This window comes from Corvus brachyrhynchos, unplaced genomic scaffold (genome assembly GCF_000691975.1).
Source record: "Corvus brachyrhynchos isolate BGI_N302 unplaced genomic scaffold, ASM69197v1 scaffold17, whole genome shotgun sequence".
Lineage (NCBI taxonomy): Eukaryota > Metazoa > Chordata > Aves > Passeriformes > Corvidae > Corvus > Corvus brachyrhynchos.
The window spans coordinates 4808930-4819471 of NW_008240046.1; the positions used below are offsets into that span (position 1 = coordinate 4808930).

At 38.3% G+C, this 10542-nt stretch overlaps 1 protein-coding gene across 1 annotated transcript in view; it reads right to left on the reverse strand.

Annotated features, from left to right (window-relative positions):
* Positions 1 to 9798: 9798 nt before the first annotated feature.
* Positions 9799 to 10542, reverse strand: part of KCTD8 (potassium channel tetramerization domain containing 8) — a 93828-nt gene continuing 93084 nt past the window's right edge. Inside the window, exon 2 of the mRNA XM_017744645.1 lies at positions 9799 to 10542. This exon is cut by the window's right edge and continues 574 nt beyond it. The gene's annotated coding sequence lies outside the window, so the exon portion shown is untranslated.

Consider the following 10542-nt stretch of genomic DNA (forward strand, 5'->3'; position numbering starts at 1 on the left):
TTCCCTACTATTCAATATTATTTCACTTGGAAGGCATATTTCTGTCCTCCACAGCATGTAAGGGAAGAAATCACTGTTTCCCATTCCACTCTTATCATCGCCTTACTGAGCAGTCACTGCTTATTTTCATGGCCTTGACTCCAGTCTCAAGCTCCTTTTCACAACCTCTCACAAATGGCTCAGAGGTGCTTCCGGCTTCCCCATGGTGAATATACTGATGATCGCCACCTCAGCCTAGAAAAATCATGGTGTCTGAGCACATTGTGCCTGTTTCTGCTCCCTCCAGGATCCTCCTCAGCCACTGTGTCATGCAGGCATTGTGGCAGGCAGGGAGAGCCCAGACCCAGCTGGGGTAGGGGCTGTAAGCCCTCTCGTCCTGCAGCTCTGTTCCCTGCAAGTTCAGGAAAAGCCAAGATCAGTTTACTGCCATCACCACCTGGGCTCTGCTTGGCAGGTGCATGTGACTGCATGGGTGTTGTTTCAGGCTCCTCCTCTGGGGCAGCACCTCGCAGCTTGCTGCATCTCGGGGGTTCACCGCATGGTTGACATAAATTCCTGTGTGCTCTTCCGCTTCCCTCTCCACACTTACCACTAGCTCTGTCTTATTTTTATTCAAGGAGAGACAAAGTTGGCTTCTAGCCCAGATTTGCAGCTGGTGTCTCTAGAAGAAAGCTTACAGAGGGAAAAAAAACACAAACCAGTAAACAAATAACCCAAATTCTGTGCTGAATCTGCAGACTATGCAGTTGGCTTCATTCAGCCTTATAAGACATTGGAGACTGAGGGGAGGTAAAGGCTGTAAGTACTTTCTCCTATGATGGGGAGAGCAGCAGTAGTTGCTCTCTCTCCTCCAGTAGTGGCCAATACACTGAGAATCCCAGGTGGGAGCAATGCCTTTAGCAATGCTGTGCATTGCAGGAGTTAGAGCCTGGCAAAGGAGAAAGAAAATAGGAATTTGCTGTGATGGCTTAGAGAAAATACACTTTGCCACTGACAGAAAATATCCCTACTGCCAGAAATGGTTCTTTCTTTCAAAAAACTTTCAAAAAACGTAGCTTGTTTTCCCACCTGAATTGCATACTGAACAGCACAGCACAGAAGGTACAGACAGGGTTATTCTCCAAAGAGGAGAATGCACCTTTTCTACCATGCAGCATTGCCCTTGGGTAATGTTAAGTGGACTTGCAATGTTAAGTGTTGAAACAATTCAGGGCAGTGATGGGTCAACAAATTGTTTCAGACAAGTGCCTTCTACAGAGTCTGGGCAGCCCCTTTTCAGGTTTTCCTTTGAGAAATTTTGGGTGGAACATCTGCTGCAAAGAGCAGAAAAGTGCACCTTCAGACACCCATCCCAGTACCTCTGCCTGGTGGATGGACTTGGAAAATTCAGCTATGTGGTATTGAGATAGAGAGACTCTGCCTTGAACCTCTGGAAAGGTCTGGATCTCCATTATTACAGGTAGCTGAGCTTTTGTGCTCCTTTTTAAAATTGTTTAACCAGTCTTTCTGAGGAACATGGTGCTCTTCCATCTACCCATCTTCCATGAGGTAAGATTCCCTGGCTACCAGCTGCATCAGAATATTGCTCTGCACTGCTAGCACTTGAACAGATGGTAAATGTAAGGAGTCAGTTTTGAGGCATTAATCCTGTAACTGGATACCCATGGACAAGAACCCCATTCATATGAACAGACATTTGACAAAGCAGAGGGTCTTACTTAAACATTAGGCCGCAGGGCCAAGGCCTATGCGGAAACACCCTCAGCCATTCAGGAGCTTTCCTGCTTAGTGGTGCGTGATAAAACTTCTCAGCTATCACACACCAACCAGAACCTTCAGTAGGGGAATAGGTCATACATGAGGACATTTTTTTTCTATTTTGCATTCTCATGATATGATTTCTAAGTTAGTTGATCACACAGTTGATGAGCAAACAATAATGCCTAGTAATTTGATAAGTCTTACAAATATGAAGGTGTCAAAAAGGAAGACGGGTAACTAGGAGGATTTGTGAAGAAGAAGCATGCTCTAGACATGACTTAATTCACAGGGGGTTTCATTGATGTAAAAACAAAAGAATATGAAGAGATTGTGATTATACCCCACACTCTAATAAAATTTAAAAAGAACCATTTTAAGGACTACTAACAGGAATTACAATCTCTTTGCATTTAAGTTACATTCATTTCAATGGTCTCAGTTCTTGTTTTGCCATTTTCAATTGTCTTGGGGCAGGAGACAAGTCTTTATGCTTAACTGTACAGCATTAAACATGCAGCTCATGCAAAATAAATATAGAAGTGAAGCATGACAGGCATTCTGGGATATTAAGTAAATCAGCACACACCTACTGCATAAACAGTCATTGAATATCTGTGGGTGATGGGGGAACCTGAAGAAAATGACACATCTTCAAACCTGTGAGAAAGCATCAACCAGATAATCGTGTAAGCATGTGACAGCTCAAGACCCTTTTATCTTACCAGCTGAAAAGAATCCTTTGACCATTTAATGGTTACAGTAAATACAAGATATGATAATTCTGGACACTGGTCCTGCATAATATTGCAATTTTGCTGAAATTTTCTGCAGTCAAGACCATGATGGGATGTAGCACATACCCAAAAAACATATTTGTGGGAATAATATATTGCACTTGCACCATTGTTAAGGCATAATCTAGGAACTTACATCTATGCTTCCTAAGATTGGCATTGACACGGTGGGGCATTCAGGAGATGAGGACCTTGATGGCTGCTATGAATGCAAGCAGGATGTCAGCTCCTGAGCACCAGCTGGGAACTATTCAGTGATCTGGGAGCCTCAGTCCACAGGATGTCCATCGGCAGATCATCAAGGTAGTCATGTGGGGATGATGCATTTAAAGCACATAAAGATTGCATTGCTCCCCAGGTACTTGAAGATGGGAGGAAACCACTCAAATCACTTTCATCAAAGCCATGGAGAACTTTTTTTGTCCTGTTCCTTCTTATTTTCCCTCTCTTTTCCCCATGACAGTTTCACTGTGTGTGAAGACTTACAGCAGGACACAGAAGACTTTGGAAAACTTCTGCAGCTTTTCAGAAACACTGATGCAGAGCTAATTTATTGAAAGCTTGTATGTGTAATAGTTCTTCTCATTTCTGTATCCAACAGAGCAGCGTCATTACTTGCCTCCTGCTGAGATGCCTATCACAGATTGGCTCAGACAATTGCTGTTTACCACTGTGTGGGAATAAGACAGACTCACGACGAGTACTAAAAAACAGCTCTTGTCAGACAAACTTGATTGATTATTCCTTTCAAACGCACTACAGAATTAGTGGATGAAAGGAATGGGACAGCATAATAATTCCTGATTTCAATGTCAAGAAACCTTACTTGTAAAATTAATTCAAATTGATTTGGAGTGGAAGTAAGAATCTGTTGTTAAACGTGATGATAGGTCTTACTGAGATGAGGGGAAGGGCATAGGGATCACTGCAGAGATAACATGAATTTTCCAGAAACAGTAAAGAAAAAAAGAGTTACATGCCCAAGTCTCAGTAAATGCCACAGGGAATTTGGGACCTCTGTGTGCTTGTGAAGGTCTCTTTTGCATATTTTGTTTGGCATCTTCTCAAAGTTAAAGTAAGTGGAATGTTCAAGAAATTCAATTTAAAAAAAAAACCAACAAAACAAAGATAGATTCAAAAGTAATTAGAAATATAGAGAAAAGTAAAATATTTTACGAACATTTGAAGAAAGCGGCCTGGTTAGAAATAATTGAAAATCTGGGCTATATATTCACAGGAGAAAGTATTGGGGGGAAAAAAAAAGAAAGAAAAAATTGACATAATTTGCGATATAAAAACAATTAATAATTAATTCTGCAAATGGAAATATCCCATCACAGTGCAGGAAGGAAATCTTTTTTTCTTATCTCTGTCGTTCTGTTACTGACCAAAACTAGAATATGTGCATCTTCTTTCCCAAAACACCATTGAACAGCTGGAAGAAGTTCAAGAAGAGTCATGAGATGTATTTGAAACAACAGTCCTTAAATTGCCAGGGAAGCTTCAGGTAATTGTTCACATAAATTTAGTGACTGTAGTAATGAAAATAGAAGTCAAGCCTACTTTTTTATCAGAGAACAAGAAGGTGGTTTTTAATTTTTCCATGAGGACATTCAGGACTGGCATCATAAAACCTGTGAAAGAGCAACTTTTTTCCCGAAGACTGGTCTTAGTTCTGCAAGATGGTGAAAGCAAGCTTGCCCTTGGCAAAGGATACACAAGGGCTCCTCATCCCTCCCTGTCCAGAGATGGAAGCATCACATGATGTCCTGGAGGGGCTGGGGCTTTCAATCCTTTGGGATGCCTCCAAATCCACAGTGGCATGGAGGACTACTTTTATCCCTGTCTTGTTTAAGCTCATTCTTGACTGTATGGCAGGTGTTCAATCACTCAGCAGTCACCTAAACTGCTCATGTCAGAAGCTTACTAATGTAATTTAAATCAGGGGTAGGTATAAATCAGAACAATTCAGGGCCACAGTGCCAGTGACTATTTTGTGCTGCATTGAATAAAAGGCTACCTTCAACCGAAAAATGACACCATATGAAACACACAATTCGCCTAAATAGGAAGAGAAACAGGGAAAAAAGTTTTTAAGGGTTATTGATTGATAGTTTTCACTATTCCTCCTAGGCCAAACTAGCAATCCAGTAGGGATGAAAAATATTCTATTAGGTGTTGCCTGCAGTCAAAACTTTACATTTACTATGTACAGTATATATTTATGAAGAAAATAATTTTTCAGCAATGTATCCAGAGGAATCTAAGTTTGGAGCACATTATCAATTGATTGGTATTAAATTAATGAATTGCATACATGTTAAACAGATAACAGGCAAAGTGATAGTATTTCAGAATTAAATGTTGCTTTGGAATCTGTAAAGATTATTTATTGCCTATTTATGATTTCCATTCCTTTTACATAAATTTAATTAACTTCTTGTTCCTGGTACTCATCTGTTCTGGGGTGACTGCTTGCTAAAAATTACCCTGCACTGTAATTGAAATACTTAACATGCTCAGTGATAGAACTTCATCTAATATGTCTATGAAGGATTATATGAACTAGGGTCTTAGAACTAATTCCATCAAGCTATTTCTACATTTCCTTTTTATAAAGGAAATATAAAGTATATGAAGGAACATAAAACAACATTAACATTGTGAAAAAACAGAGAAATTTTAAAAGGCAATACAACATAGAGACATGGATATTCCCACTATATCCATCTGGTCTGTTATTGTTTTTCACAATTCCTTTTCCTTATTATCTGAGGAGAAGAGATGGCCCAGTAAGAAGAGGAAGAGTCCTTAGGGGAGGAGAAAATTCTCAAATACTTCTGTTATATTCATCACTAACTGTATTGAGTCCATTTGTGCTTTTCCCCAATGTGCCTTACACAATTTAATACCTGCAGCTGAGGATTGCAAGGGTGCCAGGCTCCAAACAGATGGGAACACAGTCGCTGCTGAGTTTCTCTTCTGGGCACCATTTTTACTGTGTTTCCTCAGCACCCCATTTCATACTGTCACAAGCCCCATTTCAAAGAAGGAAGAGATTGCCATCTTCTGCTATGGTTCTACACATAAGAGTGCTGGGATTTGGTCCCACTGAAGGGCTGTTTTCTGTGCAAACAGTAATGATCCAGCAGAATAAAACAAGAACCCCAGTTCAGATAGTGATGCGAGGTGTTCTGGTATGAAGGCAAGTACCCACTGCAGCAGCCTGCAACAAGTTGTGTATCCCCATGAAAGGGTGTAGGGTGTGAGGAGGAGCTCTCACAGCTCTTACCTGAACCAGCCTCGTGCAGCCCAGCACCATAATCTCTGAACTGGGGTGTCTGATTTAGCTGCAGTTCCAACACACAGCAGCTGTAGGTGGCCAACAGGGTGCTGACAGCATCAGTGGTTCATTTATCAGCAAATAATGTCTTTGTGGCTTGTTTCACTGGAGGACTAGCCTTTGCTAAAGGGATGTAACACCTGACAGTCTGAAACAGAGCCCAAGCTGTAGGGCAATGTGACTTTGCCTTCCAGCTTTATGGCATCTTCGTGCCAGCAGTGCTGAAGTTATTCAAACCAGTAACACTGCCAGTGTGTCCAGCTTCCCCCATTGCTTTCCAGTGTAGTTTAGTCTCTTCTGAATTTAAATATATGTCCTCAGAAAAGGAAAGGATAAGCTCTTAAATAAAAGTTACTGTATGGATGTCCATAATAATAATGAAAAAGAGAGGGGCAGAGTGGAAAATATGAAGCAGGCTGAAAACCTCTTCTAGATAACAGATCCTGGAAAAGAAGAAACTACTTGCTGGCCTGTAATATATAAGCTGAAGTAATGTGTGAATGCTATTTTTAAGATGAGCCACACAAGTGGTGCAATCCTGCAAAAACCTAAAGATTTCTTGATAATTTCTGGGCATTACAAAGAGCCTGGTTCAGGACATGAGTCACTTGTAAAAGAAACCCAACATTGCCCTCTTGTTACTAATTTGGGTTTTCCACCTCCAGCAGGAAGTGTATTTTTAAATACCATTACTTGAACAAAGACAGGATTAGCAAGTCAAACGATTTTGCATAAGCACTATTTTTTTTACAGGAGGCCATAAAATTATTCATTTTATGCAATTTATCATTTTTTTATTCATTCAAAGGAAATCAAAGTGAATTCTAAAATTCTATTTCAATAATTTTTATTTTAATTAATTTAATTCTAAAATTCTATTTTAATAAAATTCATTTCAATTATTCTAAGACTTAAAAATTCTTGTTAATGGAATAATCCTTCAGTAATAGACTTCTCCAACATGTCATTCTGATCTTTGTTAACACATTTTAAAGTGTAAATATCACTGTATGGCAAAACTCCGTTCCCCAACATTCAGTTAGAACCATAAAAACTAGTGCATGTAACATTTATGATGAGGGCTTAAAATTCACTTCTCTAGTGAATAAACATGGGCAATAATAACATTACTTTGGCAACGGATTCTAATTAATTACTCTCATGAAATATTAGCTTAACTGGGAGATTACTTAAAAAGGAAGATTTTATTCTTATCAGTTTCAAATCTTTAATCTAGACTATGCCATTCTATATTTCTGAACATGTTAATATTAAGAATTAAACTCATTGGAAAAACATAATGGGATATGTATTTCATGTTGAATTCCCAATAAGACTGTAATGTAAGGAATTGTGTTGATTTAGAAAGAAAATCTGCAAAAGCAAGAATTCCATATTTTAAGAATTGCTTTCCTTCCAGAAATAGACTTAATTTACATGTTAAATTATCTTTGTATTTTTTCCTTATTTAATTTTTAAAATAAATTTTATCAAAGAAATTATCACTTATGTTTTATTATAATAATGATGACTAAAACCTACCTAGTCTTTAATTACATTAAATGGAATTTGCACCCATCTTTGAAAAGGAGGGAAAGGAGGACCCTGGGAACTACCAGCCTGTCAGCCTCACCTCTGTGTCTGGGAAGGTCATGGAACAGATCCTCTTAGAAACTGTGCTATGGCAGACAGGCAGCACAGCTTCACCAAGGGAAAGTCCTGCCTGAACAATCCAGTGTCCTTCCATGATGGAGTGACTGCATCAGTGGACAAGGGACAAGCTACAGATCTATCTGTACTTATGTAAGGCCTTTGACACAGTCCCCACAACATCCTCCCCTCTGAACTGGAGAGACACAGATATGATAATAAGAAAATATAAGATTATAAGAAAGACGCAAACAAATATTTAGTAGGACCTGTTGTGAAAGGGAAAGTGTTAATGGTTTTAAAATAAGAGGGCAGATTCAGACTAGTTACGAGTAAGATAAGGACTTCTGATATACAATTCTCTTGTAACACCTGGGAGCTTCCAACCAACCGTAGCCACCTAAACACCCACAAGCTTCCCCGTTCCACTGAATGTTTCAGCTTGTGTTCTCCCTAGTTGTCTGAAAACTGTAAGATAATAACTGTACAGATAGGGTTGGAGCTCTAACTGGGTGAACTGGAAGCAAAGTGTGACGGAATTAGAATATGACTGAGGGATTCACGTGACCTGTGGCTGGTCCCCTCTCTCTCTGACTACAACACACTGGAATTTTTCACTCTGAAAGAAGGAGAGTGTAATTCCAAAACCAAAACACTTTGTCTTAAGATGCCACTGTGGTTACCAAGTAACAGTAATGTCATTCATCTGCCACATCACTCACATGCCTCATGAACACATGGAAAGTGGTTAAGGTTATCAAAAATCTTATGTTACACATGTATCAAGATACATATTATCACAATACTCTGGTCTCCTCAAGAACAAATCAATATGTTTTGAGGAATTTTAGGCAGTATAATAAAAGATAAAAAAAGCTCATAAAAATATTTATATACTGACAAATTAAAACCAATAGACAGGTCAAAAAATCACCTAAGCATACCTCAGGCAGTTACTTCCTGGAGTACTGAGAATAACTAGGAAGGCAAAACAAACCTCCAAGCTCAACAGAAAGGTTTACTGGGAACGCTCAAGATGCTATCTGCATCTAAAATGTATAATCCCAGATGGAAACAAAGCTCTCAGTATTAGTCTAACTTTGGACTAAGTAAAACTAGAATTGTACCCACCAGAGGATTAATGGTTAAACAGTTGGAATTTCATCAGGTAAAGACTAGGAAGCCAAAGATTAGAAAAGATAGAAAGTAAATACTAAACTCGTCTAAGAAGCATTAAACTTTCAAAAGAAAGAACAGATCTTTTGGACCAGGAAAAAGCAAGCAAGGAACATAAAGGCAAACCTGAGAAGCCAAGTGATTTCATACTGGTCTGCATCACTTCAGACTAGACTTATCCAAACTTTCTTTCAGGTTATTAAAATGTTGTAAAAAGATGTTGAAGCCAGGTGATTAACTGAATAGGAGAACAACCAGTTCTAGATAGGTTAAGAAAAAAATTGGTGAATGAAGTTGCTGAGCTACTATTACAAGTTTTTTAAAGTGGCTTTGTAGAGGACTAAAAAGTAATACAGGTATCAGGAATCACCCTGGAAATTATAATACATGAAGTCCTCTTTAGCTAAACCAGTTAAAACTACCATAAAATGTAAAACATCTCGTCTGACACAACTGTGCAGTTAGTGCTACAGAACATGTATGGAGATTAACCCTTCTAAATGTGTACATGTGCATTTGTGCGCTCACAGCAATAATTTCAAGTCTGTAAGAACTCAGCAGCTCTTTTGTGAATGCCAGCAGGCCTTACCCATTTCAGCTATAGCTGTCTGAACCACAGTTGTCTTCTTGGTGTTCCTGTTATGAGAAAGGAATTTATTTTCCCGTATCTGGGCTGAGATAACAGGTTTGCCATACAGAGCTGACTATTCACAGAAACTTTTCATTTGTAAATGTAGCACACTCTGCTGTGGTATTTTAAATCTTCTATTTCTAAGCTGCTTTTTGTGAACTTGTCAAATTGGAACTGCTTTCCGCTCTGTTTGTAAAACCACTCAATTTTTTAGTTCATCCCCTGCTGCTTCTTAGTGTAAGTCTCTTTCTCTTAGAGTCTGTATGGCAGTTCCAATTAAATGGCACTACCCTGAATATTTCTTCCCACTCTTCAAATATGTTTTTTGTTTTGTTTTGTTTTGTTTTGTTTTCCAGCAGAGTAGTTATGAAAATATTGAACAAAAAGTAAAAACTTGCTTGATTCTATTTAAAAAGGAGAGGAGATAACAACAGCCAAGAAAATCTACCAGATGGTTCTTTTAATAAATACATTAAAGTCTCTTTTATTTTTCTCCATTTATAGCTACTAACATAACAAAAACTTTCAGACCATCAAACCAGTTTTCACAATCTGCCATAAATTTGCATTTCACAGAAATAATCCTGACAAGCACTAATAGATGAACGTTGTTGGTGCAATAATAAAACTATATAAGGCATATTTACACCATCCTTACATACAGAACACTGTACACACAAAAAAATCACAGATCCAGAACAAAGTAAATTCAATCCCTTAGACATTTTACGTTTATAGGCTCGGTATCAAACAAGTAATTCTCCAAGCAACAGACAACCTCTTGTTCTTGTGTGATTTATTTGTAACATTGTGCTCATGCAAAATAGGTATTTGCTTTATTGCATTAACATTGAGAGAATGTTGGGAATTAGTTCCAAAACCAGTTCAACTGAATTTTAAACCCTGTTTCTCTTTGTCCTTAGCAAGTCTGAGTCATTTTTAATGGTGACATAAAATGAGGTGTTAACTGATGATTGAGATTTTTATCTGTTAAGTTCCAAAACAATAATGAAGCTCAACTGACTAAGGTTTGAAAACCATCTTTCTTGACCATGCACTTATTTTCTTTGCTATTATGAAGTGGTTTAGATGAGACACTTTTTGCATTTTTTAAGTTTCTATCTTTTTATATATATTTTTAAAGAAAAACATGTAATATCCAACATCCACTGTTCACAGAAAGAAAT